Source organism: Phalacrocorax carbo, chromosome 8 (assembly GCF_963921805.1).
Source record: "Phalacrocorax carbo chromosome 8, bPhaCar2.1, whole genome shotgun sequence".
Lineage (NCBI taxonomy): Eukaryota > Metazoa > Chordata > Aves > Suliformes > Phalacrocoracidae > Phalacrocorax > Phalacrocorax carbo.
Genome location: NC_087520.1, coordinates 15175983 through 15200759, shown reverse-complemented (window position 1 = coordinate 15200759; position 24777 = coordinate 15175983). Strand labels below are relative to the sequence as shown.

The following is a 24777-nucleotide window of genomic DNA, read 5'->3' as shown; positions in this document are numbered from 1 at the left end:
CACAGGAGGCAGACTGTTAATGCTTTTTTAACCAAACAGACGCAAAATCAGTTCGTACAGGTGAGATGTTGCAGTGGGTCTGTTTACAAATCACCATGGGCTGCAATACCATGTGATATGAGTCCACGCATGGGACAACTGGTGTAGCCTGGACAGCAAGCTCCTGCTCACATATTCATTCCTTTGGTTTTGGCTTCCACACCTGTGTTTCCATGTGTGAACTGGCAGCAACATTCAAGATTCAGACCAGCATTTGCAAAGGATCTGAGATAGCTCCTTGTGGCCCTAAAATGCCACACCAGTTGGGCAGGTTGTAGGTTGCTTCAATTCTCTCCTTCCACACAGGTAGACAAGTCAAAAACCTACCCTGCTTATCTCTGGCATTGCTCATATGTGGACAACAGACGCAGGGTTGTACTCCTCGTGCATGGAGGCTTGTCAGGAGCTAATGCCATACGACAATCTCAATGAGCTCATAAAATTATAACGGGATGTCAAGGAATTTATTGCAAAGTCTGAAAAAGAAAAACATTTCAATATCCTATTATGGCCTCTCCCCAGCCCTATAACCTGCTGAGAACTAGGCTTTAATATGCTGTACTAGCCAATCGCTCTGAACTTTGACTTCTATTTGGAGGCATTGTTTTTTATTCAGCTATAAATAAGCTGAATTATGGGCTTTTTCAAGGGGGACATGCATCTGGAACGTTACATGGAAAACCTCAGGTTAATGCTCTGTCAGTTTGTCTAGGCAGTAAAAGGTAATTGCATGTAACACCACTAAAGTTGTGCAATCCCCAACATAAGAAACTTTGCTTCACACAAATCACTGGAATTAGACAAGGGATAGGACATACTCCCTGGAGATGCGAAATTTCAACTTGCCAGTTTTATTCCTTACACTTACCTTAAGAATACATTATAATATAATATTTTGCTCTATTTCTGGTTCTCATTGGAACCAAACTGCAGAAACTAAAGCACTAAAACATGGTTCGTATTGGTAAACATTCACATTTCACCAGCTGCTTGAAACAGTTATGGTATATTTTCACAGCAATGTGCCTCTTCCATTTCATCAGCAATATCACTGAACTCCTTATATTATGCGGCAACTGAAATTTTAAAGGTCTTATTTTCGTGTGTGATTTTTATTATATGATTTCACAGCCAAGCCAAAAGGGAGAAGACAAGTTAACAAATACAGCCCATTTCCCAAAAGAAAGGTGTGTATTCCTGACAATATCAGTTGTAACAATGGTGATGGATTTGCATAAGCCAACAGGATAAAGCAGTGTAGCAGGACTAACCAAAAAGATACCAGTAAACTGTGAGGTTTTATTTAATTTTGAAGAAAAATGTAATACTCCCTGCTTCCTTTGGAATTTTACACAACTTTTCATTTCTCTGTAAAATTTTGAAAGCAGCTTTATCTGAAAGCTCCCAAGGGGGTGTGCTGCTGGGACAGGACACTTGTGTAATGTACCTGAACTCACATGCTCTTTAGGAGTGAGTGAACAGCTTCACTGGGGAGAGGGGAGATGTGCCTGCTCTGCCTAAATGCTAGCTATTCCTTTCAAGTGTGATAAGCAAATAGGGACCCCTTCAACTCTGTAAGCAAGACAATCTCAGTTGGACTGGCCCCAAAAATAAGTAAGGAGAACAACCTACTTAATCAACAGCTGAGCCAGGTGGCTGAATATATGGGAGAGAAATCATTTCCAAGTTGTGCGCCAAGCTCATGTTCTCTGCAGTGGGGCCCTGTCTTGTGCTGGGGAAGAGTCAGGACTCTGAATCGCAGTGTCATGGGATGCTTTGGGCAGAGAATTGACTGCTGTTGGCTGGACGTGCTGAGAGACAGTGCTGATCTTGCTGTAGCTCTGAAAATAGATCTGCACCTGCTATTAGCATCAGCTTTGCCATCAAAATCCTGTCCAAGGGTGTAAATAACTTACGAATAGAAAGATTTTGAAAATAGACTCCACTCTTTCTCCCTATCAAGGAAACATCCCAGAAAAGTAGTCCAAATCTTTCACACCACTCAAAAGTCAAGACAGAGCATTACAAGAAGGAAGCATAAAACAGACCCTCACTCAACTAACTGTGCAATGAAAGAGTGCAACAAACTAACCTCGATTAAAAATGTGGTCAAAGATCCAGGTATAAATTGATTTGAATGTACCTGAAGAACTACCCAGGCACTGAAGTGGACTTGCATGTGCCAGCTTCTCTGCTCCTTTTCTTACTCTCTCTTTATCTTGCATGTGGGTTCCAGGTTTGCCAAAATACTGACTCCTGGTGTCTTCTGTGTTGTACCTGCTGCCCCTGCTGCCCTGGATGACAGTTGCAGCTGAATGTGGTTTTTATTCTGTGAATGAAAGAAGATAATAGAAGATATCATAAGTAAGCGTTTCAAGAATAACTAATAATTTTAAACGTTTTTATTTTGGGGTATGACTTGAGCTGCTTGAAATTCAATACCTGGATTGGAAAGTAGTTCAACAATTACTCTAAATTAATCTTCAACCACTGTGATTTCCAAAATCATGACATTTTTCAAAATCTTTGCCTATGAGTTTAAAATGAGGACAAAACACCCTGTCTACTCCAGAGTCATTATCCCCCGACAAAGTTGGAGGGATTTGGAAGAGGTTCTTTTTGAAGGTGCTCACAAACTACAAGCAATAGGTTCTGGGATGCTGCTAAGGAGGAGCTAGGTAATGAACAGGTATACACATAAATAATAAAAACTGATTATACAGGGAATATAAATCCAAAGACAGCAATAGCAACTTCAGCTATATGTGTCTGCTAGTTTCGTCGACGTCACTGCACCACTTGCTTTAAACCAGTAGTTTTCATATTGTATGCACAAGTAACTTTTCCGTTCAAACTAGTTCCCACCTAGTGCCCAAATTTTCCTGTTTGACAAACCACTTTGCTTACTCCAAACTCAGCTAAAGCAGAGCTTGCACCGGCTGTATGTGACTGGGGCAAGCAGAGGGTCTCAGCTGAGAAGGGCTCTCATGCTGTCAGCCCATACAACACCACATATACTTCCCAATCACCATCATACTGCTCCCACTGGAGATTTTATTATTGGGAATCAGGCTGGATTTGTGCTGAACTCTCCTCAAAGATGGAGAATTAAAACCACTGGTTTGGCATAGGTGTCCTTGAACTATCTCAGAATAAGCTAAAATAAAACTTGCCTTAGGGTTGTGTCCCCATTTACCTTGAACTCTGATGGCCCTGTTGTTCACATGAATGCTGATGCTCTTCTCACACTGGACTGCAGCACTGGCTGAGCAAAAAGGACACATATCCAGTCCATTAACTTCCTGAACAAAAAAATACTAATTTTCCTTAAAGAGGAATGTCATCTGGATGCCTGTTCTATCACTGCAGTAACTGAGAAGGAGCATGGCCCAGCATATTTGGATTGTGTCACATGGGACAAGTTAAAAGCTCAGCAATGGGCTCAGGAATTGCCAAAAAGTCATAGAGGTGGTGGAAGAAGTAAAAGTCTCGCCAGCTCTCACATGAATGTGTGTTGGCTCTAGCATTCGCGCTGGAAGTCTTTATGTGGCAACTTGAATTTCCTCATTTCACTCCTCTTGTTTCAGTTATCCGGTCATGGAGTGAAAAAGCAAAACAAAAAAAAAGCACCCAACATACATGATTAATCACTCACTCTGCATAACTCACAGTAAATAGCCAAATGCTAGTCACGGCAAATAATTCACCAGCACTCTGCAAGCTGAAATACATTTGTATGGAGTGTTCAGCCAGTTCTGATGAGCAGACTCTTAGAAATAGGTATTTGCAGGAAACTCATCAACAGAAGAAAAAGATTATATTTATTACTGGCATCTTAGCCAGTTCTATTATTTGCCTAATATGAAAAAACATGGTAAGGATGAAGCAGAAGGTGCAAACAAATCACGACATGCTCACCAGAAAACCAGCTGGATACAAGGGTCCCACACCACTGGGAAAGACGCTTGAGTTTATCAACATGCAGGATTTGGACCTCTCAGCAACCACAAGTGGGGCACAATTTGCAAAAGCTTTGCTAAATTCAGCCCCGTACAAATCTCATCTATTCAAAAGCATGTGAAACCAGGCGTACAGAGCCCTTTTGAAAATCCAGCCGTCCAACTTGGTCCCTAAATGAGGACTGAACTCTGGTGAAACTAACCATTCAAAACTAATAACCTGGCTTCAGGCTTGCTATTGCCTCACAGTGGTCATCAGATATGAGAGAAAAATGAAACCATGAGGGCAAAAGATCTTATCCGAGATCATCAGTAGAAGTGCGTTGCTCTGCAACCTTGATTTCTAAATGGCCTCCCCTCGTAGTATACCCCAAGTGTCACATGGCCTGAAACAGAGATGGATCAGCACCAGCACATACTCAGCTGTAAACAGATCATCTATAATGGTGTTGCATTTTGTATTCCCATCTTGCCAACAGATATTAGGCCATGTGTCTGGTCATGAGAGAAAGAACTTAAGCCCTGGAATAATAGCTACAAAATTTTCCTTTGTACATTGTTGTGGAATAAGGGCCCCTAAGCAAGACCAAGGTCCTGTTGTGGCTGAGTGAAATGATTCATGTAAAGCCATGAATGAGCAGGTGAGTATCTAAACTGAAGCAGAGCCCATATCTCCGAGCGGGTGGAGGCTACCCACCAGCCCACACTCCTGCTTGCTGCTCAGAAACTCAACCCAACTCCAGCCCTTCCTCACGGCTGGGATATTTACCCCACCACTTTGCCATCTGAAGTGGTATCATGGCAGAGTGTGTGCCAAGGAAATAACCTGACAGAGCCAGACTTACTAAAAGGCTTTCACCTGTAGAAGGCTAGTAAAGCACATGGAGACCCCAAAACCACTGTTACTGACACAGGTACGTTTGAGATTAACAGCAAGCAGAGAATAAGCAAAAAAAGACACACAAAATAAAAGAGAAACGTAGAATGAAGTTCTGCTCTAAGTCTGTTCTGCTGCTGCTCTGAGGCATTGTTTCCCAAGAAATTATGCTGCTCTAAGGTTAATTACTAAATACAATATCTATGTTTGCTTTCCTTCTTGCATCCATACAAAATAACTATACACTCCAAAAGAGCCACAGCAAAACAAACCAACAACCAGCACAGGCAGGTCTTTGTTGTACTTGTTTGATGGCATTGCTTGTCATTGCAATAAAAGGTCACTGTGCAATTTAGGGCATTTTGTCCACACCTTTACATCCTGCGGTTGTGTCAAACAGGGCCCTCTCATATCTAAAGTACAACATTTCTAGTACAAAATGCCTGCAGGCTTGATATTTTCCCCAAGGATGATGCAAAGGAAAAAGACCTCAGATATGTAAATATTCAGAAGGGGCAGTACAGAAGAGACAAACACAGTACAAGCAAGAAACCAGTTCATATATGCAGATTCAAAACTGCAAATACCAGCGTTTTAGGACTGCATACATCCCAGCAAACACGAGAGGAACACTCAAGAGGTCATCCAGCATGTTTTCTTGCCCAGTAACAGGACCAAGAATACTTCTCTTATAAAAATAAAACAGGGTGCATATTTCTGCTCCCTCTGTTCTGGAAAGCCCACATTCTGCTCACCAAGATCTTCCAAAGTAACTTCAAAGCGGAGGTGCGATAAGGAAGGCATGTGAGCAAGCACGTGCTTGAATGTGACAGCATTATCATGCTTGACAAGGTGTGCAAATTAGCTCAGGCACTTGCTAACCCCATGCCTGCTGCAGTCCCTCTCTGCAGCAAACAAGGCCCTGTAAGCATGGCTTTGAAGGAAAAGCTAATTTCTTCTTCAGCATCACTATGTGCCTTGCTGGTCATGCAGGGCTAATTTTGGTGTTGCTTTCATTGCTGCTCTTGCCCTGAATATATGATTTTTCTCCCTCCGTTCCAATTTTCTTTCCAACCCCTGTCAGGACAACCAGTGCAGGCATTTATGGCCTTTCCGTTTGCTGAAATGTGATCTTTAGCAAAGCAAAGTTTGACCTCTCTTGCCTTTCAGGCCAGTACAGCTTTCTCTTAAGGCATCACTGGGAGTGGGCACACAGTAGCTTTTCCACAGAGCAGCAAGGATCCTGCTGAATGAAAAGACAGCATTTTTTCAAGGTGAACAACGCAAACTCACACACAACCCCAGACCTGTGCCTTTGTCACATTTCCAGAGGGACTGCTAGATGCGACCCGAAATCAGAGCTGGGAAGACATGAGGACCAGTGTATCTCCAGCAAGCAAGAGATTCCAACTGCAGCACAGCCTCTCTTATACATCCCCTGCCCCTTTATTTTAAAAAACAAACAAACAAAATAAATACAGATACACCACTACTGGAATCCAGCGTGGCACCCTGCTTAGCCACATGCTTGCCTAAAAAAAAAATCTCCCCTGGGAACACAACCACTTCCACACAAATCTTTTTCTAAGTCCTGCTTACAGTTAAACTCCCTGGTGTAGTATCACCATCTTCTAAGGTCCTTTCCCAGCCTCTTAGTCCAGCAGCTGTCCCAATGAATTTGGCAAATGCATGCGATGGTGAGGCTAACCAGCCCAGCTACTTGGCAGCTGCTTGCTGCTGGGCCCTGCTCTTTTTGCTGGTCCGTATTTCCACCAAGCCTTTCCCACACTTAAGAAGATTCTCCATGGCTGTTGCTGTGGCAGACCGCTAAGGAGCATGCTTTCCATTTCCATTTCTCTCTTCTCTCCCAGAGCAAGGCAGTTTGTTCTTCCTCAGCATTACTAGAAAATTTAAAAGATTGTGTTGTGTGTTGAGTGTGGGATCAGGAAGTATGAGTATGCTTGCTTTTGGTCCTTTCATTTGTGAATTTGAAAATTTTTGTCAGTTTTTGACACCAGCAGCATGAAGAGGCAAAACCAGATGGAGATCGCCTGGGGGTACATGTAGAATGCATTGGTTTTGCCATAAATGTAAAATTGGAACATGCAGTAACTCCAGCCTAAGATGATCTTGTCTAAAGGAAAGCCTTGTTGTAGACAGCATTGGCACAGAGGTTAATGCAGTGCACTGATCCGGCCACAGACTTTATCCAAGATATAAACTGCTCTTTTCCTCCATGCTGCAGCTCCTTAGCAAGGAACAGGGCTAGCCCCTCCTTTCTCCCATCCTTTTCTGGCCTTATCTGTTCAGAAAAATCTGGTCATTCAGGTACACACCATTTAAAAAAAAAAACAACCTATGTTTCTACAGCAAATACAGACTCAGCATTTGTTCCATTTTCAAAATACCAGATAACATTTTTTCCTAAGGTAAAAGCTTTAGAGTGCACAGCCTTGCTGAGATGATAGATCAGAAAGATCAAGGTAAACCCAGGCTGGAATGAACTTACCAGCTGAAGCTATGTAAGCCAACACATCAAGACAGCAGGAAGTCTTGGGAGGGTGGTAAAATTAAATTTTTCCCAAGTGAAACACTTTTATTAATTTGATAACCACCATCATTTTATTTTGATATTAACTAAGATTCCAATCTAGATAGTGGGAAATGGCAGCTTTCTGTTAAAATCTGAGGGATTTTTTTTTTTACAACAACATTCAAAAAGCTTAGAAGCATTTACTGTGTTTCTGATGGAGAGTTTCACCTATAGGCAGCATACACTGGTATGTGTTTTAAAAAATATTTCCATATGCTAAAGGAATGCAAATGATTGCCAAAGAAAGTGGCTGTTACAGCAGCAGGCTAGGGCTGTTTTTAAAGGAAAAACTGCTGCAGAAACGAGGTATCCACAGAGGTGCACTAAAGCAACACTAACTGCAGTGACCTTGAGATGACCTAGACCTCCTCATATTACAAAAATGAAAAGGGAGTTAGAAAATCTGAGGCCAATTAGGCGCTTTTTTTCCTGGAGACATGATGAAATTTCCTGAAACAAAAACTTTAGCAAATTCTATAAAATACTTCTAGCTTTGGTGGAAAAATAAATTATTGCCTTTTTATCTCCTCATTCCTGAGGCACAGAACTGGCCCACTTCTGTTTGTGCAGATGGATTGGAGGGAAAACACCCAAAGAAGGGCCAAGTGGTGAGATTCTTGGCACAAGCAATTAAGTGTGAAGTTATTCTCAGGGCTGCCTATTTGTTATTGCAGCAGGAATCATTAAGATTATATGGAAAGATATTGTCTGGGAAAAAGTGTGAAGTAAGGATTATATGTCCTGAAATGCGATTAGCAAGCAAAGCATCGTCTGTCCTCAATGGGGTCTCTCTGGACCAGCAATATGGAGGTGGCTGTGCTCAGGTGGCTCCCAGGATGCTTGGCTTTTGGTCTGAACTTTACTTCTGAAGCACATCTATCAACCAGGCACAGAGGCAGGAGACATCACTGAAGAGAAGGTTGTCTCTCCACTGCCCTCCAGTGCTTCATATTCATTTGTATCCATCCCAATGGATGTTAATGGCAGCATTCAGTTTCTAGTGGGTTCAAGGTGCTGTGGAGCATCACCCCTGTCATGTGCAGGCAGAAGCTGATTCCGAAGGAGGGTTTGGTGTTCAGCAGCCTCCCATCATCACAGCCAAGCAGAGATGGGTGTGATGGCTCAGCCTCCTGTTGAACTGTCCCGTATTGGCTCTCCTGGGGAGAGGCATGACTTTGCCTGGCCTGCACAGGCTGCTGCCCATGGTGTCTGGACACGCCAGGCACCAGCCACATGGTGGGAAGAGACCTACCTCCTGGCAGAGCTGTGCCCTTGGCTCGCAGCTGAAGACAGGTTGTCCTTGCAGAGGTTACCTCCTACCCAAGGATGCAGCCAAGGCTCCCATGGGATATACACCAAAAAGCATGTCCTCTCTCCTGCCCTGCGCCTGGGTGGGCTCCCCAGCCAACAGGTACCAAGTCCTAGAGCCACTGTTCTGCTTTTCCCATCCCCATGCCCCCTTGCACCCCTCTTTTATTTGCAGGCCAGGTCTAGGCCAGGATCAAATAGAGAGGGCCTGCAGAGGGATGGGACACTGTGCCAAGGAGTAGCAGGATGAGGATTAGGGAGCAGCTCTGTTGAGAAGGACCTGGGAGTGCTGGTGGACAATAAGCTGACCCTGAGCCAGCAATGTGCCCTTGTGGCCAAGGCAGCCAATGGTATCCTGGGGTGCATTAAAAGGAGTGTGGCCAGCAGGTCGGGAGAGGTTATCCTCCCCCTCTTCTCTGCCCTGGTGAGACCACATTTGGAGTGCTGTGTCCTGTTTTGTGCCCCCCAGTTTAAGAAGGATGTGGAACTGCTTGAGCAAGTCCAGCGGAGAGCTACCAAGATGATCAGGGGACTGGAGCAACTCCCTTATGAGGAAAGGCTGAGAGACTTGGGTTTGTTCAGCCTGGAGAAGAAAAGACTGAGGGGGGATTTCATAAATGCCTATAAATATCTAAAGGGTGGGTGTCAGGACGATGGGGCTAGGCTGTTTTCAGTGGTGCCCAATGACAGGACAAGGGGCAATGGGCACAAGCGGGAACATGGGAAGTTCCACTTAAACATGAGAAAAATCATCTTTCCTGTGAGGGTGACAGAGCAGTGGCACAGGCTGCCCGGAGAGGTTGTGGAGTCTCCTTCCCTGGAGATATTCCAAACCCTCCTGGATGCGTTCCTGTGCCCCTGCTCTGGGTGTCCCTGCTCAAGCAGGGGGGTTGGACAAGACGATCTCCAGAGGTCCCTTCCAACCCCTACCATTCTGTGATTCTGTGTACGAAGGGTCCTTGGCAGATCACAGCCAGACCATGCACCAAGGCCTACCTGCCCATCTACGCCTGCATCGCCCTCTAAAGGGTCCACGTGCAAAACCAGTAAGCCATTTTCTCTCCCCCTGCCAAGGGGAAGCAGAGGTTTGGGGCAACACCACCCTGGCCACTTCCCCATGGCTCTCTTCCTTACTCAATGCAATCCCATTCAAGGGGAAATGTTTGCATTTCAATCCAAATGCTGGTGGTTTGGACTTTTTCTTTCACAGCTTGAGTCTCGTGGCATCTGCTGTAAACTGTGACAAGGGTTTGCGAGCTAGCCAGGAGCGTGTGCCGAGATAAACGGATGCCTACAAGCGCTGGGGAGGAGCCGTCAGGATGTCTTTGCCTATCACTTGCCAAACCAGCGTGGGGGATTTGGAGTCAACGATGCGTGTGTCGAGTACTCCAAGCACCTTTTCTCAATCAATTCCCCCCACGCCACCTCCGAGGAGCCGCCGCAATGCAGACGAGCACGCTGCAGGGCGAAGAGTGCAGACACATGCAAAACTCATCAGAGACGTCGTGTTTAGACAGGAAAGACCTGCAAGACCATCGGGTTCATCTGCTGGCAAGAGGCTTCATTGTGCTGATACCAGAAATCCCACAGACAAGAACAACCTGCATTCCTCTGACACGGCTGGATTACCCGACCACGAGGGCTGCTCCAGGTTTACAGCCGCGATCAGACAGTAGGAAAGACGATACGGGGAGAGAGGGTGGTCGGACTCCAAACTTTTCCAGATGCAGCCGTAACTAAATACTGTTCCCACAGCGCTGATGGTGCTCAGGCAAGGCAGTGGAGCAGCGTTAGGTCATTATCAAAGAGAAGACAGAAAGTGATTCTTTCTAATGCCTTATTGGATACATCCAATTATTTTGTGCAGAGCTGCATAAACCACATTGAAAATTCTGTGGAATCTCTTTCGTTCAGTTGTAATTTTGACTTGTTAAATTACTGTTTAGAATAACAAAAAAAAAATCTAAATGCTAAAATGGAAGGAAAATCTTCTAAGGATAAAAATTAACTATTTCAGCCAGTACTAACATCTTTCAGTGGGCACATACCACATACTTACTGATAGTGGAAACACCCAGGGAAACTCAGTGAGCTCAAACATCTAAGAGACATCTAGATTCAATTAAGGCCTTCATCCCACTACAGTACCCAGACTCATTCCTGACTAGGTCTTCAAAGAGGATGTTAGTGATAGATTTGTGTAATTAGTGCTGATTTTTGTCATCTTATGTCCTGAATTCCAGTTGTATTGGAAAACAAAAAGTGTCTAGCACTACTGTTAAGCCTTTGCCTCCCATAACAGCGTTTTATCCTGGTATGTAAGTGATTAGCAACTGACTTGCATCCTATTTCAGTACCACAGAGCATAGCACAAATGCTTTTAAAGTATCCAGGGAAAAGCTGGAGCTTGGAAAAGCCAATAAGTGCTCTGCTCCAGAGCAGTGGCACAGGGAGGCTGCAGGAACACGGGGTCCGACACCGCACAGAGCGGACATAAAACCTGCCATTGACACAGAGCACAGCAGTTTGCTCAGCAGGCTGGGCCTGGATCACAATAAAAACCCATCACGCCAAGACAGAGCAACCAAAACACAATTTTAGCATCCCCAAGGGTGGGTTTTAAACCACAGCGATGATGACAGCCTGTTTCAGTGGAGCTCAAAGCAACACGGCTTGTGTCTGGCACATGGTGCTTTTTCTCTCCACCTCTGCCAGCGGAGCAGCATGTTCGAGGGAGGGCTGCATTCCTGTAGATTGGGTCTGGCCCGGGAGTTTTAGGAAAAGTGCTGTTGGGGTGGGGTGGAAAAGAGGATCTTTCCTGAATTTATTTTTTTGCATTATTCCTATGCTCTTTCTTTAGGGCAAGTTGGTCCTGAGGCTCCCTGTGGCACTCAGGAGGGGCAGAGCAGTGTCTATTAACACCCCTCTGCTCCTGGACATCCCCCAGGCGCTTGGTGCCATGCGGAGGAACGCCCATGTCCTGCATGGACATGCCCTACCCACCCACACTGCCAGTGATGCGGTGTTGTTTAATTCAGGCTGGAAGCTTTTGGCTGTCAGAAATCCATAGCCCAGACCATGACACACCTTGAAAATAAGGACTAAGGAACTTGATCTTGATCCAATGGGATAGTGTGGCTGGTGCTGTAAAAATACAGATGCTGAAGGCATGAATCTGGACTCATTCTCTTGGAAAAGCACTGAGAACTCAGTCCCGTAACTTGCTTTCCATGTGGAGCAGGTGGCTCCCATGGGAAACGGCCTCTCTCAAGACTGGGCTGAAAGGTGCAGCATAAAGAGTTACATGAAGGCACCAGCTCCAGCAGTCCAGGCATTTCCTTTCAGCTGAAAGACTCAAATTCTGAAATCTCTCTACAGCTTTTGTTTGGTTTTTGTTTGCTTGGGGTTTTTTTTACAAAATACATGAGGATTTCACCAACCATGTTAGAGAAACGTATTTGCCATAAGTTAACTTCCTTAAAAACAGATTAATTTCAGTAAAGCTACTAAAACACAACGCAAAAAAGAACCCCAGAAGATAAAATTTTGAATCCTTTTGTGACCTTTTGTCCCTACTACTCTTCACCTGCAGGAAACAAGTGAGCATTGCAGGGAGCAGAGGAAGGGTCAGGAGGTAAGTGGAGGAGCATCTCCCCATAGGTGCAGGTAAGATGGAGCCCAAACCAACAGATCAGGTTCTCCAGCTGAGAGCCAGGTGACCGCCGCAGCACGCATCAGCCCCTTCCCAGAGAAAGCAACGGACAGGTCAGAGGCAAATCCCTTTAAAGCTCCCAGTCCAAGCCCCAGCGGCTGCTTGCTGGGGAGTAACCGCTCCAGGGATTCACTCCCCCGAGAGCTAGAGAGGAGAACAAGCCTCGTGGCTGCTTACCACAGCCCTCCCCAAAGAAATTGCACCACAAAACTAACAGCCACGTGGGACTTCTTAAACAGGCTGTTCTGTCATTAAAAAGCAAAGCATGAGTGTTCACAGCAGCTTCTTTCCTACCTCTTGTGAATACCAGCTCACTCATTTGAAAAATAAAAAAGTACTCATGCTCATGAAACCCTAAGGGACTGAACTGCTTGTGAAACCTTAAAAGACTAAATTACTCTAGCCTTTTCCTTTTTCCTTTTTTTTTAAATTGAATCATGAACACACTATTCCTTTAAAAACATTCCCATTTGCAAGATTTAATGAACTGGCACAATGGACTGCTCACCGATTCCTAAATTAGAGCAGGCATACCTTGCCATTGAGAGTCGGGGGAAGCCGGCAGCCAGCCCCATTTGAGTCCTGCAAAGCTCCTGCTACTGTTTAAGAGCTGCTGGTCAGAGCATCCCAACACCTTGAGTCTGATGAGGCTCCATCTGACCTAGGACCGACCACCACCTGGGAAAAGCCCAGGGCACTTGGCTGAGCGCTGTGCATCCTGCAGCTCAATACCTGCTTTCCAGAGGTGCTCTGGAGATGCTCACGTTTCTAACAAGAAACCCGTGATTCAAGGTGAAATTAAGTGTACTTAATTGAACATAAACGAGTTAAAACTGACGAGAGTAGGAGAGATAACCTGGAAAAACACACCATGGCCAAGCACAACACTCCTCTTTTTTGTTCACAGCTCTGTTCTAGCAAGACTTCAGGGTTATCCCCAGATCAGGTGAGGACATGTCTTAGTAATCACTGGGTCATCACAGGCTGTGCTGTATGTGACACCGGGCAAACAGTGGCTGTGCAGCCAGAGCTGTGAGCTGCCAGCAGCGGGGAGAAGCAGAGCCCTCCCCTGCTCCGCATGCCCCAAGCACTGTCAGATTTGCATGCAGAAGCCTGGTATGTCAGTTTACCTTTGGTCTCTTCTCTTCAAGGCAGAGATTTGGCTGTAGAAGAGGCACCTTTCCTTTCAGCAGAGGCTCTGCTGGAGGGATGTGCCAGCTCAGGAGCAGCATTTGCTACCGAGGTGGCTCTGCAGGCACCACGTGATCTTCTTCAGCCAAAAGGCAGGCACCACCTCTTTGCCCATTGCCTGCCTGGTTGAGAGGCTCATCTGGCAAAGCCAAAGCCCCTGGTGCCCAGCTCACCCGCTCCTCCGACATGGAAATGCCAGCTGCTCTTGGTGGAAGGCTTACAGAAAAAAACGCAAGCTTTTCTTCTGAGCATGTTGTGCTTGGAAATTAAAAATAAAACCTTCAAAGGGCTCCTTCAAGGCAAAAAAAGAAGGAAAAGAAAATACAAAATTTTCAACTGCAGAAAAAAATTGTCAAGAGATGCAAACGCATCTTACTTTATTTGCACTGGCCTGTGCCAAGGAAAAGATGAAATTGCAGTTCTTTAAATCTCAGACAAGGAAAGCTGTTTCTACCGAGACCTATCTCCAGATGAAAAAAGGGCCACCCAGCCAGGGGCTGCCTCACCACCCTGGCTAGCAGAGGCTGGGGCAGTTTCTGGCACGTGGCAGCGCAGCTGCCCCATTTGTGCTGCCGGATGCAAGGGAAGCCGTTCCTGCACTGACACACCTCGCACGAGCGGGCCAGAGCCAAGCAACATCCGCCTGTGCAGCAGATCCATAAACATGTAGCGGGAACATTTCGCAGCTTGTTCTCCACATCCAGAGGGGAAACGTGTCCCGGAGTGGGCACTCGCCCCCATCCATCTTCTCCTCTTGGCACACGCGGCTGCTGCTGTTTGTGGAGCCTTTCCAGCAAGTACCAAGAATAAACCTCCAAAAATATACACCCCTCGCACTTCTCCAGAAGGTAAAGTTGCTGTTTCCGATCCTCATGGAGGCTTTTGACTCGTGCAAGCAAAGGCTCCACAGTGCAGCCGAGCAGCTCTTGCAAGGGGAGAGCAGCGGCTGCCTCCTACGGGCAGGGGCACAGGCAGAGCTGGCAGCACCCACCCCTTGGGCCCAGGTGGGGCGGTGGGTGCCAAGTGCAGGGACCCACAACCTCTGTGCAGTGGCAGCTAAAGATGCACAGCCATGCTGCCCTCTCCAGCAGGCTGTGGCAGAGCTCAGCCCATAATTTTGCTGTTTAAAGGTGCGAGAGCATGCTGAGGGGGGAGGTGGCACTTCGCTGGGATGAGGGCACAGGCAGGGTGGATTTCAGGGCTGAAGGAACTCAGGAGGATAGAGGGAAACCCCAGCCCATGGGGACAAAAGGAACATCCTTTGGAAAAGCAGCAGAAAAGCTCCTGCCATGGGGATGGGGAAAGGGGCCAGGACAAGATGGTCCCTGACACAATTAACAGCCCCATGCAACTGGCAGGAAGCACCAACCCTTGGAAACCACCTCAAAGCGCAGGGATACCAAAGCCTTTGCTGGACCAGAGTGCTGCAGAAGCAGCTGGTCACAGGTCCTGGTCCCCTATAGCTTCCTGGGCCCTCAGAGCACATCACAAGGGTGCAAGCACTCAGCACTACCCTTCCTGTCGCTATTCCCTGGCCCTTTTAGGTCCTAGTTACTAGCCAACAGCCACACACCGCCTCAGTCATGAAGGGGTTGAGGGTAAAACAACATTTTGCCCCCAGCAGCTCTGGTTTGTGGGCGTGGGTAGGAGGGGCCACATGCTGCCACCTCCTTCCCCTTCACAGCACACTGCTGGCCCTGAGCGCCTCCATGATTGCTTCCACCTGATCCCCAGAACAGCTTCTAAAGCTTTCCTCACACACCCTGTACAAGTAACAGATCTGAGATTCCTTTCCAGGAGCTGGGCCACGTTCAGCCATGGCTTTTGGAGGTCACCCACCACATCCCATCGCACTCCCCAAAACTCTTCTGTGCCACTTGCTGGGGTTTCAGTGCCACGTCCTGTCCTCGGCAGAGGGACCGACAGCTCTGCTCAGCACCTGTTCTCTTCAGCAGGGACCTGGTTTGCTGTTATCTTTTCATTTATCATCTGTCATTTTCTGATCTAAGACCAGAGCACCCAATGGCACATGGCCTCTGCAATGCATGGCCCGGCATGTGTCTGGAGGTGCAGAGCCACAGCAGACCAAGAGCACCCCTACACAGTGCCATGCAGCCCCCAGGTGCTCCAAGGGAGGCACAGGCATGGGGCACTGGTGCTCAGTGCTCTTCCCCGACACCCAGCCAGCTCACAGCGTTGAGCCTTCATTGCCACAAACAGCAGTATGAAACCTGAAAATCCCTCAGACTGGCCTCAAACTCAGCAGTTGCCTGGCTCAGCTCAGCAGCAAGTAGGACAAGGAGTGCATCACTCCCACGCTCAGCTCCTGCTCTGCCTGCCCGGGAAGGCAGGGACAGCTGGGGGGACCATTTCCAATCCCCCCAGCCTCTCCCAAGCTCTGCCCAAGTGGCTGCCTTGACACACACCAACCCCTGGGCTCTGAAAGTTGCAGCCCTTCAACCCGCAGAGCGGACTTAAACCAGCAAAATCATGAATGCATGAGCTCAAAAATAGGAACAAGTGAGAAATGAGACACCAAAGCCCTGCCTGGGGAGTTTGCTGTTACAGGTACACTTAAAGCACACTGCACCCGCACACGGGAGAGCTCCAAGGGAGGTTCACCTCTGCACACTGAAGGAAGTTTGCTTTACCCTGACCCAAATCATTTTGCTCTCACCAGGGCACTTCCAGCCCTAGAGCAAGCAGGCTCGTCCCTCCTCCCCTGAAGGGTAGAGGAGTAAGATCCGCCAATGCTTTTGGCACAGGAAGGTTTTGTAATGCTCCCTGCATAGTGTCTGCACACTTCGCTGTAAAGCTTTGGGAAGAAAGGCCAACAACTCATTCTACGTGCTTCCTTAATTCAGCCCATGAGATGACAGACCCTTTGAAATAGTTATTAATAATCAGGCAAATGCTTCCAGAGCCACCTCGCTGCTGACAATCAATCCCTGCTCTGTTAGAAGCGGCATTTGCACAGCTGTCACTCGGTGCCACATGTGCTATCCTGCTGTAGCATAAAAGCCACAGCAATGGCAACTGAGGCAACACGGAGTAAAACATCTCAAGAAGGGAGAAAGGAGGCATCACACAGGTGCTGGGCTGAGCTCACAGTGAGTGGGTCCAGCTGCCCAGCCTGGCTGAGAGAGCACCAGAGCTCCAGGCAGTAAACAGGACAGGGTGCAGAGCTTGGCAAACAGTTACCCTTAGAGGAAATCATTCACTCTAACAGCGTTTTAAGTATTTAGCAAAACTTTGTTATGACTTATGGCTGTCCTTACACTATTCAAGCCCAGATCGTACCTTGTACCTTTAAGCTGCAGCTTAAAGAGCTGATCACACATACGTAGACAGAAAGATCCGTCCCAGAAACATGTGTTACTTACCCTCCAGCTTACGTGGAGAACTGGAAAGATGTCAGAACAGGCCTGTTATCTTCACACAGATTAAAAACTCCCAGTTCCAGCATAGCAAAGAGGTTTGGTGCCTGCCAGCATGAGCTGCAAGGCTATGTTGGGCAGCCTCTGCAGCCAGGCAAGAGCAAACACCTGAAACCCACTCCCTGTAACCACTGCCCTCTCTGGCAGGTGCTGCCCCACAGCAGGAGGCTGGGCGCAATCAGCCTCCACAGAAACATGACCAGACTCACACAGGACAGGAAGGCAAGGTGCTCCTCCTCAGCTCAGTGCTCCCTGCGCACGCTGGTCCTGGCTAGTTATCCTGCCTTTGCAAGGTTCCCGTGGGGACCCCGCAACCCTCCTTCCCACAGCTCCAGCGGCCCTGCTCTCACTCCCCACTTGGGTCTTCTCCATCTCACAGCTGCTCAGAAGGAAAAAAAACCAACCAAACAAGCAAGCTTCTGAAAACGGTGAGAAGCAGAGGTAAATGAAGAGCAGGCATCTGGGAAGAAAAGACATGCTGCAGTGGGGGAGAGGTTCAGCAAAGTCAAACAAACTCAGTTTGTAATATCAGGCCCAAACATCTCCTGCTCAGGCCACGAACGCACATCCTGCTGCTCTCCCTCCCACCACCCCCTTTCAGTCGCGCTTCCCATTGACTAATGTGCATTGGTACCAAATTAGGCTTATCAACACAGCCCCAGCCTCCAAGCCAGCCCAGGCTGAGCTGAATCCAGTTCAGGGGGAGCCTTTCTCCAGGCAGCAGGTCTGCTGTGAATCTCTTACCTCACAGGGCTGACACAGTGGAAGAGCCAAGAGTGACTTCCCTGCACGCACTGCCACGTGATAGCAACCAAACCTAGCAGTGGCAGACGAGTAGCCGCCTCCTTAGGGCAACAGGTGAGGCTGGAGATCCGCACTCCGGTGGGAAAACCAGAGCCAGGGGAGCCACCGACACCAAACCATTTTGCCAGAGTCACAGCTCAATTACAACAGCCCAGCCCACTGCAGCCTGCCTCCAGATGAGAGTTTTAAAAGAATCGCATGAAAATAACTTGTTTTTTGTTGAGCACTTGTCCTCTCCAATCCTTTTTACAAACAATGCCCACAGCCGTGCCGAAGCAAGCAAATCCACCGCTGTGCAGAAAGTAAACTAACACGCAGCGCAAATCAGGGCAGTGACACAGCTAGCTGATAAAAACATTGCTCCCCACGCAAGACGGGGCACTGAGGGACCTCACACGCACCCCCTTCCCCATTGCCCGGTTACTGAAAGCGGTCAGCAGTTAGGACCAAGAGCAGCCCAGGGTCCCCCCGCTCCCCGACCCCGAGAGCATCAGGTAACAAGACACAGCGAAGCCCTGTGCTGCTGCACCGCCGTAAGGCAACGGGCGGGGTAAAGCCCAGCCCACTGTGCAGTTGACGGCCAGGGCTCCCTCATACCTCGCAACCTGAGAACACCCCATGGCCTCTCCTTAACCAAGGCCAGACGGGCCCTGATCCGCCCCCCCGGCCCGCACGCTCCCGGGGTGTTTCACAGCAGCACAGAGGCGTCACGGCCGGGACAGCGTTATCGCTCCCAACCCTCGGGTAGAGCCCAAAGGGGCCCCAGACCACGGCAGGACGGGTGGGAGCACCCGGCAGAGGTGCCTCGCAACTTCACTATGAAGTTCTCCAGTGGGAATTAACAGATGACTTAAATAGGTTACAACTGCAAGGGAAAAACCCAACAAAATAACCAAAACCAAAGGCCACCCAGATAACAATGAATTTTAAAGTTTGATCTCAAAGCTTACACTCCAGATTTTAGCCAATGTGTCACAGAGCTTTTATGGCTTATTTGGATAATGATGTTCAGCAAGACATTCACAACCCATTTAAATGGTTCAGCAAGGCTTTGCTTTTTACAATGCACTTCCAACAGAAAATACATGAGATTTTACTTGCTTTCCTCTTACTGGAGCGCAGCTACAACCTGAGCAGCAGCAAAGTTGCTTTGAAAATTATCCAGTAAGCGTCAGAGCGGGCCAAAAAGAATAAAAAGTAATCTGTATTAGATAGACATGCTGAAGGCTGCATTTGCCAGTACTTAGCCAGAACTTTGTTCATATTTTTAGCACAGAGTTTAGAGCACATTTCAGGTTAGTGCTTCCAATGTACACCTTACCAAAACCAACGCTTTCAAAAGGTCGCTGGTGAGCCCCACGGTTGGCACACCGAGTCGGCTCAAGCACGATGATTTAACGAGATTTTCACCTCCCACTGCCCTTATACCTGGACCTTGATGAGCCAGCAAGCTGCTGGCCGCTCCCCTTCTGCCAGTGGCATGAGGGAGCAGCAGAGGATCTGCACGATCACTCGCTTCCTGGTCTGACCATTCAGAAATGAACTGGAGGAACTCATTAACCACACAGCGGCAACTTCTCAAATTGTTTAAAAGCAAACTTCTCACAAATAACACTAATAACAGAAGATCAGAGCAGAGGCAAGAACTTTGATCACTTATTCTCACTAGTCACTGCACATTAGGTAAAGGAAACCCAAGGAAAAGTTCTTCTTGAGACAGAGCTAGCACCAGAAGACCCTTTCTCTGCACTGGGCTCACGGCACAAACACAGATTGCTTTAGCAGCCAAGGAAATGAGTAACACTTGAAAAATTCTATCTGCATTCTTGCTAAGGAAAAAATTCTTCTTGCGATGTTTCTGCTGACGTGTGACACAAGTGCTGCGGCAAAGCAGAGGAGGTAAGTTCCTCTGGGATGGGTGAACAAGCTCAGCTCTGTTTTTCACCGCATCCTCCCACAGTGCGCACTATAACAACGGACGGGTAAAAACCTGTCTCGGAACTGCACGCACCCAGGCCAAAGCACGCAGCGGGGCCACTGCAGACGCGGTTTGGACTCGAAAAGCTTTGGCCCAGTAGCCAGGTGCCTCACGCTGGGCGCTGCGGAAGGGCCGGGGAAAGGCACCCATGGGGTTAGCACCACTGCACCAGCGCCCAACGCCTCCCAGACGGGAACTCTCACCAACACGAGCTCTGGGTCAGCGTAACTGCGCGCTGAGCTTGCACTAACTCATGCGGAACACCGACGTCTCGTTGGGTGACGTTGCTTATCCATTCATTTGACAACTTAAGTTCAAACGTTTTGGTTTTTTTTTTTTTTATTAAGCACATTCCACAGTACAAAGCTTTAGATCATGAACAATATCTGTACAATTTAACAGTTTCAAGAAGCTGTTCATACACCAACTTTCCAAACATATAATTGGCAAACATAATTACAAGTTAGAATTAGACTATCCCAGTGCTTTGAAACATTAATATAGCAGTAATGTACAGTTGCTCAATTCTGGTTAGCAAAACAAAGTCCAGAGTGCAGCCAGGATCACTACCATTAATCCCAGGAGTCAAGTTCCTTGGGTGCCAATCACAAAAGTCCACTGCTGTGTTACACAAAGCACGAAGAAGTTCAGACCGCATGTTCAAATACCAGTATCTCCCAAGGGAAAACATGAATTTAAATCTTACACATGCATTTTAAAAAAAGGACTCCGTTCTTCAGAAACAAATACCTTTTTCTTCAGGGCCGCGACAGGTTTTCCTTTTTAAACAGTTTAATATTAAAGCTATTAGATGAGAAGGGTAAAGTAAGACACTTTCACGAACTACTGTCAAGTTTACCAAAGGGGGATCTTATGGACGCTTAGGAGAGTGTTTTTAATCTCCTGTACTTCATCACATTCGGTCATGTCGATGAAATAAATATTGTTATAGTAACATGTAAATGGGAGCTTAACTTAAGCACTGATCCCAACACCTCTCTCAATGCGAAGGGTGAGGAGGAGAAAACCTCAAGTCGCACTTCTGTAACAGTCTGGTAACGCCTCGACACACGCTTTCTCTGAAGCGGCGCGTCGAACTGCAGCCGTTCCGCCGGTAACGCGGGGCGATCCCTCGGCAGTCGGATGTCCCCTAACCTTTCTGACTGTAAAAGGGAAAAATGCAAACCCAAGAAAGTGCTGCCAGAGGACAAAAAACACACGACATACAAACAATCAAAGGAATAACAATGCATTTCTGTGCTAGCACGCATCTCCTCCTGGAAAACAGGCAGATTTCACGCTGAGCTCCACAGAAGCATTAAAGAAAAGCCACCGACAGCCGTGGTCACACACGCTTAATGCAGATAAAATATTAATGTTTGCATTTATCCATGTCTTATTCTGACATAAGAAAAATGCTGTAGCATTTACATGACCACATAAATTAGAGGAGAGACTATGACAACATAAGAAGAAAAAACTGAGACTTCCCAGTAAAAGCATGCTAACGAAGAGGAACCATGACCAGGACATCGCAGTATGGTCACAGCTGATAGCTGTGGAAAAGAAAAACAGCACGGTAACCGGAGCTTTGACTTGAAGGGACCTCCACTCCACACCGCCGTAAGGAAGTGTTACAAATCAAACATAAATAAATTTCACTTTGGCCCATGGCACCTTCTCCACTGAGCAGCCAAACTAATGCTAAAGGACATCAATAGGCATTTGTGAGGACCTACTGGTGTTAAAAGAAAGACTTCTGTAAATACTGCGGCACAAAAATATAAGATACAGAACATAAATTAAACATTTTTTAATTTTTAAAAAGTTCAGAAATTACATTTTAAAATATGTAGTTCCCATTAAAAAAAATCCTAAGGAATACTGAAAACCTCCTTTTGCAGAGACAATGTCCAGGTAACTCATATTAACCCCTACAGTGCCAGTAGCTAGAACATCCTGCTGCCAAGCGCTACCACGTTTTGTATTAGTGTGTAGTGTCAGGAAATCCTGACTCCTAGCACCCGGAGGTTACAGTTATGTACATTATATCTACATGCTTATACAGTATTTGAAATGAGGCAAGCACACATGGAAAGGTTTTAGTATACCAAACATTACGAAGCGTAGGACGGCTGTAGTACAGAGCACAGTTAAAAGGAAAAGACAGTGCTATACAACTAGTTTAGATAACCTAGCCTGAATTACAGGTAATCTTTAATTTAAAAGAATTTATTGGTGCGGAAACGAGTAAACTGTAATCCAAAAATATTACTGAGCAATTCAGAAATATTTCCGAGTCCAGCGTACAATCCTATCAAAAAAAACCAGGCTCTGAATCTGTCATGAGGGTTAAGTCTAAAGGACAACGGTGACTTTGAAAGCAAAGCTCTGTACATTCTGGGTATGTGTTTGGCACCCAAATTTCGTTGGAGAATGTTTTTTCTTTAAAGTCAGACAAAAGTGCAAAGCAATATAAATTAGGCCAAGTCCTTTCTTGACTGCTGATTTATTTCTGAAAAACAAGCCATCGGAGTTCAGTTTCTACGGACAATTTACATGTGAAGCTTTGGATTTCTCATTGCAGGGAACGACAGGCTTCGGAAATTCGTCTACTTGAAGTCAGTGAATTTGTAGTAAATTCAAAGACGACCACTGAGAGCAGGAAAGATTAAGAAATTTAGATATAGAATTGTGCTGCTTTGCATCTACACAGCATATAGAACCAATTCTGACTTTAGCTGTCAATCAACATCTTCAGGCATGTAGTAGCCAAAAATCCAGTAGTTCAAGACTGTGAAACCCTGCAAAAGAGGAAAGACAAGCTGAACTGACAGAGATACAAATCAAAAAGCAACATCTGGAGACATCTGGAGGAGATTAGGCCCACACCATCTTTTGCACTCCAGGCTGAAACTAAAAGGGCAAAACACCTGCAAGGAGTAAGGCTTATGCGACACATCTGCAACAATTAAATACATTAAGGGGCTGCTCGCCCTTAAATACTTCCCTCTGTGCTAGAAGTCTTGCCTTCAAGGAGAGATGCACCTCCAGAGGACATTGCCTTCGCTGTGGCATGTGCTCTGAATTCAGTTGAAGAGCAAGATTCTCAAAGGCACTAGTCCCTTGGGTCTCACCTATAGCTTGGCAGTTTTTTTACATGTAGTGAGAATCCACAACCCTCTTGGGGACCAACAGGTGAACCACCAGCTAGTCTTGCTGAACACTATTTACCGAAACAGTGACCTACATACAACTGCAAGAAAATGTTCCTTTCTCCTCCACACTGTGCAGGAGCAAGCTTTGCACAGGATACACAGTTCAGTTGCTTTAATACATGAGTTTAAGAAAACAGACAAAATACTCAAGTAGTTTTATACTTCCGTTACCTTTTCCAGCCACGTGACTCCCTTATTTGCTTGGAGCCAGGGCAAATTCTTAGTGTCATTAAATCTGAACTTTGATTTTACCTGCCACTTCCCAAAAATCATTTTTATGGACTATGGAGAACTACCCTCTTCTGATATGAAATTCCCATGAAAGGTTAAAACATCTTTAGGCGCTTCCCCTTGACTACCCTTCCCCCAGCCCAAGCCCTAGTGCTTAATATAAGAATATTAGACTATCATATGGTAACAATTTTTATCATGTTACAATAAACAACAGGAATTCAACAGAAAGCAATAAAACTCTCGCAGCCAACTGCCAGGACTGTCAAAAATGATCCACTTTGAAGAGGCATAACATTGCAAGCCATGTAAAAAAAGCGTACAGGGCTGCTTCAAAATTCAGAAAACTATAATGTTTGAAAGCATATAAAACTATTTCATTAAATGTCATAATGAAATATTAGCTGTTTGACCATATTCTACGTAGATTTACATTTTTTTGATCCTGAAGTCAGACAAACCTGTCAAAAAGTGACATCACAGTATCTCCTATATAGGAAATAATTATTAAGGGACTGTCAGTACCAACACCAACAACTCCCACGATATGGAGGTCTGCGTGGTTTCAGTTGCGCATCATGGGACAAGTCAGACATAAGCTGTGCAAAACTGTCAAGTGTGCAGAATTTGAACGGAAGAACACACTGCCAAAGGCATACTTCACTGACAAACCTCAATGACAGAGGGTCTTGTGGGCTGCATGTGGCAAGTGAGGAAGGTAAGACACCAGCAAATTGCTGGTCAAGCGAATGGATATAAATTTTATTCAACTCCTAATTTCTTTTGTGCTTAAGGCCTGCTACGTCTAGCTTTTCCATGAATCAAAACTGATACAAGAAGCTTGCCAAATATGCTTCTGTATTTTTTTTAAACAAAAACAACAACAAAAAATTGTCAATCTCAAATTATCTTGTAAGTTAACAGAAGAAAGTACTGATGTATGAACTGGAAGATAGATGGAGGTTGTTCCTAAAACTATTGTCATCTACTCATGCAGCCTATTCTATATGTATGAAAAGGCAAGACGAAAAAGAAGGGGAAAAAAAAAAGAATTATTCAGAAAGGAGAAAAGTTTTCCATTAGAGAGGGAAAACCATTCAACTTCAACAAGCCTTGGAGTTTCCACAGCTGAAGTTCACCTAAGTATGGACCCAGGAGGCACAGAAGCCAACAGCAGTATCTCTGTCTTAAAAGGAGCAGGACAAAGTCCCTAAGGATGCTACCATCAGTGACAGCACCAAGCTTTCCCCAGCAAGGATACAAGTACATCGTTATGGATCAATCAAAATCATTTTGAAGTGGAAGTCACAGCAGTGCTGGAGGCACTGGCTCTTTGGGTAGTTTCAGGATTTACCTCCCAGAAAGTTGTGTCTTTAGCTACATCCCCACCCTGTACATAAACATTAAGTTTAACAGTTTAGCCTTTTCGG

The 24777-nt window shown here is 46.2% G+C and overlaps 1 protein-coding gene across 6 annotated transcripts in view; it reads right to left on the bottom strand.

Moving 5' to 3' along the window:
* Nucleotides 1-20211: 20211 nt before the first annotated feature.
* Nucleotides 20212-24777, bottom strand: part of FBXW11 (F-box and WD repeat domain containing 11) — a 76353-nt gene continuing 71787 nt past the window's right edge. For all 6 annotated transcript variants that reach the window (XM_064458894.1, XM_064458898.1, XM_064458895.1 and 3 more), the window contains one exon: nt 20212-22702. The gene's annotated coding sequence lies outside the window, so the exon portion shown is untranslated. The remainder of the gene's footprint in view (nt 22703-24777) is intronic.